The sequence below is a fragment of the Cyprinodon variegatus genome, unplaced genomic scaffold, assembly GCF_000732505.1.
Source record: "Cyprinodon variegatus isolate N-32 unplaced genomic scaffold, C_variegatus-1.0 Scaffold64, whole genome shotgun sequence".
NCBI lineage: Eukaryota > Metazoa > Chordata > Actinopteri > Cyprinodontiformes > Cyprinodontidae > Cyprinodon > Cyprinodon variegatus.
In genome coordinates this window covers 627,056-631,735 of record NW_015150517.1, presented here as the reverse complement: position 1 = coordinate 631,735, position 4,680 = coordinate 627,056, and positions in this window count along the sequence as shown.

Here is a 4,680-nt window from a genome sequence, read left to right as displayed (position 1 = left end):
TTGGTTTAATGTTTGGGTAAGTTATGTACAGATATTTGTTATGTTTAAGGGTATTGTCCGGGCTAGACCCAGCAGAACAAATCTACCCATAGGAATTCATTTAAATTCAGTTTCTTTATATAGCACCAATTCACAACACGTTTCATCTCAAGGCACTTTACTGAGAGAGTTCAACCAGATCATGAAGTTAGATTGGTTTGATAGATCGTTAAATAGTTTTCTATCTAAGGAAAAAAACATTTGATTCAATCAACTAAATTGACTCGAAGGCAATCCTTCACACCAGGCATGCTTGTATATATATTATGGGGAGTGTTGGCCTGGTGGTTGGAGCAGTGCGCTTGTGCTGAGAAGGTTTCAAGTACCCAGTTCGATCCCCACAGCCTCCACTCTGGGTTCCTAAGCAAGACTCTTAACCCCACACTGCTCCCCGGGTGCCACACAATGGCAACCCAATGCTGCCAAAGGAGATGGGTTAAATGCAGGGAGTGAATTTCCCCATGGTGGGACTATAAAGGGATTTAAATTAGATGGCGACAGTGGAAAGAAAAACTCCCTTTTAACAGAAAGACACCTCCAGCAGAACCAGGCTCAGTGCGAGCTGCCATCTGCCGAGGCAGACTGGGGTTTAAGGAGACAGAGGCAGACATGTAGAAAGAAGCAAAAATACAAATGATAACTGTCAACCAGTTCAACAGGCCGCCCCATCCAGGAAACACACAGCTAGGCAGATGAGGTCCGAGCCAGCTCCCATGTCAGAGTATGAAAGAGAACACATACAGGTAGTCACAGTCAGAGAAACAGAACTAAACTGTGTTGATTGCAGCAGCCCAGCTGATATTTCTTTCAAGGGTGATGTCACAGCCAAGCAGGAACAGATCAGATGAAGCTAGTAAGATGAGAAAAAGCAGAGAGAGCATAAGGTCAGAGATTAAACTAACAAATACTGGAGAATAGGAGAATAGCGATAGAATGAGGCAGAATGATGAAAAGGGGTCCCTATGTCTTCCAGGAGTCTAAGCCTATAGCAGCATAGCTATAGAGATAGCAACGGATAAAAGGGCAGTTTTAAGCCTACCCTTATGAATAGACAGGTCAGTGTCTGCCTCAATTAATAAAACTGGTAGCTGGTTCCACAGGAGAGGAACCTGATAACTTAAAGGTCTGCCTGTCATTCTACTTTTGCTAATTCTAGGGACCACTAGTAGACCTGTAGATTGAGTGCTCTGTTAGGAACATAAGGTACAGTCAGATCTCTGATGTAAGATGGAACTTGGCTATTTAAGGCTTAATATATTAGACGAAGGATTTTTAAATTGTATTCTGGATTTAACAGGAAGCTACGATAGTAGAAATATGCTCTCATTTTAATTTTTATCAGAATTCTGGCTACAGAATTTTGCAAAGGAAATAATACCCATAGAGATCAGACATTTTTTTTGCTTTTACAGTTACCTATGGAAAAGAAAATTCAAGTAATGTTTAACGATTACTTCACGTAAAAAATATTTTGAAACTGTATATCCTACACAATTCTGCAATTACAGTTGCAAATCTATCAAAAATACATGACCTGGTTGCATAATTGTGTATTCAGTCTTCTTTGTTACACTCTATGAAGTATTGAGCATCAGATTAGCCAAAATTGATTATCTATGGCAGGATTTCCTCATTTGCATCCCACGCAAAATACAGCTCTGAGTAGTTATAGATGACCAAAAGATAACAATTGTATGTCAGCCACAATATTTCTATCCAATCAGGTCATTTCCCACAAGTTCTGAAAACTTAACTAATAAAAAAGAAACCAAATCAAGGTTAAATTTTTACAGGACATAATCCAATCTAATATTTATGGTAGACCTCAACTTCTTTGTGCCAAAAAATTTGGGTGAGAAAAATGTAATGGAAGGAAACTGATTGGACACCCTGATTGGGTGCATTCTTGGGGAACTTTTATTCAACATAGATTTGATCCAACTTGCTCAGATTATAAAGTACTACAAAAGCTCTTACTACATGCTTGCTGAAGACAGAACTTCATATCTCTGTGTCACTGCATGACCTGGGTCCACTGCTGTCACTTTTTTATTCTGTTTTAGATGTAGATGGACACATAAAAATCAGGTCATTGGGACTCATGAAAGAACTGTTTGTACGTATAAATTCATTCAGCCATACCATAATCAGGGGATTCTAGCTGTAGCAGCTGAAGCTGTGAGCTAACTCTGGAGCTTTCCTTCTTTGGTCTGAAGATAAGCACAGTTTTGTTTTTATTGAGTTGGAGAAAATAATGGCGCATCCATATATTGATCGGTTCTACGTATCTACTCAACACTCTGATGGGTTCATTGTCACCTGGGGATATTGTGATGTAAAGCTGTGAATCGTCTGCGTAGTTATGGAAACTGATGCTGATGTCTGCTATAATCTGAGCTAAGGGGAACCTGTAAATATTGAATAAAAGGGGCCCCAGAATGTAACTCATAGAAGTCTCTCTCCTTCAGGTAGGATTTAAACCAGTCCAGTGCAGTATCAAAAAGGCTAACCCAGTTTTGCAGATGCTCTAATAAAATCAAGTGATCAACAGTATTAAACGCTGTTAAACGAGGTCAAATAATACTAGTAGATGGTTCTTCCAGAGTCTGAATTTATACAAATGTCATAAAACACTTTTATCAGGGCAGTCTCTCAGTACTGTGGTCGCCATGGAAAACTGACTAGAACACATCAAAGCAGATGGTCGTTAAGAAGGTATTTAACTGCTGAAACATAATTTTTTGAAAAATTTTACTGATGAAGGCGATGTTTGAAATGGTTCTGTAGTTCTGCAGGATTAATTTTACCAAGCTTCAACTGTCCAAGTTCTCAACAATGTTTAAAAAATTGCTGAGTTAGGGCATGTAGGAAAACACCCAGCATAAGGGACATGTTTATTATCTGAATCAGATCAGACTCTAAAACAGGTAAATCCTTCTTAAAGTCGTAGGGAAGTCATATTTAAATTTCAAAACATTCTGGCTTAAACATGTATATAAATGTACTCTTTATCAGACAATATTGTCCCAAAAGTTAGAAAATTTCTATTTAAAAAAAAAATCCTGTCTTAAAATCTTTTTTCCCCCCGTTTTTTATGCAGGCTAGTTAGTTATACGTCAACTTGTACACTTAGATTTGGCCAATCACAACAACTTCGTCCCACTTTCCCCCTCTAAATAAAAAATGTATGACAGAGGAGACTCATCTACGACCTGCAAAAGAAAACTCTCCTCCTCTTGCATGTTTCCGCTGTCCACAGTGTTCCTTGACAGTGTCGTTGCTTGGTGCTACTTGATCCCAATATAATTTCCCATTGGGAACCTACTAGCACTAAGTTGCTAACTGGTTGCCTGGTTGCCAAGACACCAGACACAACCAACTTGCTTGCGAACCTTGCGCCGCAACAATGTCGCCCCCTTGATAATTGATCAATCACATTCACTTTTTTCACTCGTGTAAAGTCGGGCACCACTAGGGAGTATTTTGGACTGCAACCATTGGAACACCTGCTTCCCTAAGACTTTAATAAAAATGTGTGAGTAAAAAATCAAGACAGCAAGAGGAGGAGCTTAGCTGCTGAACAATTTCTTCTAAGCATCTGCAATATATTTTACAGAATTGGAGCATTTTAACATTGTTCATTCTAACTGGAGACAGAATAAAATCTGTTAACTATCACCTTATTTGTTCTCATTAAAGAACTTTGCAAAGTAATTGCAGGAGTCATCGTGGAGATTTCATCTTCCCAGAGACAACTTTCACTTTTACTAGAGCAAAGGAATCAATGAGGTTTGCAACTTTAAAATGGAAATCATCAGTGTAAGGTGGAAGCAGAAGGATACCCTTGGCTTTCAGCTAGTCATTATAACCCAGATTAGCCTGCCCATGCCTATTGTTCCCTACTAGAAAGGACAACTGTCATTTAACCCCATGAAGCTTGCGCTGCCACACTATGCTAATCCTGAAGTTGTGATACACCAAAGTGCACAACCTATTAAATATTCCTATCTAAAAGCCTACACACACTTCAGTACAAATAATTATAGTGTTGACAGCTTCAACTCTTCAGAACCCACAAGTCAAGAAAAACTATGAACTTTTACCTAACAGACCAGTTTCTTTTCTCTCCCACACTCAGTTTTTGCTTCTTTATTGACAATGACAGGTGATTACATGACATTAAGGCTACTTTCAGACAGACACTGCAAGTCTTCCTGGAATTAAACTTGTCCCATCTTTATAACTCCAGACACAGACTGAGTCCTTTTTCAGACAACCAAATCAAAACTATTATTTTGTTTTTCTATAGCTGTAGTAAAGGTATAAATAAGAAGGTAAAAACTTCGAACCCAGAACTACATCAACACAGAGAGCTACCTGCTTAACCATTATATAGGAGGGATCAGACACTTTTGTTTTTGGAGCCATGAAACTTGCAACAATTGTACATAAATATAAAAATATAAAAAAAAAAAAATGTAGGTACCTTAAGACTATTTTCTAGAACATTTTTTTTTTGCCTTAAATGCACAGTACCTTGTTAAAGTATGACTTTTACAACTTATAACAGAATAAATGTGATTTGTATTTCTATCCAGCCCACTTTAACCCTCGTCTGTGGATTATACATCTCTTTGATCC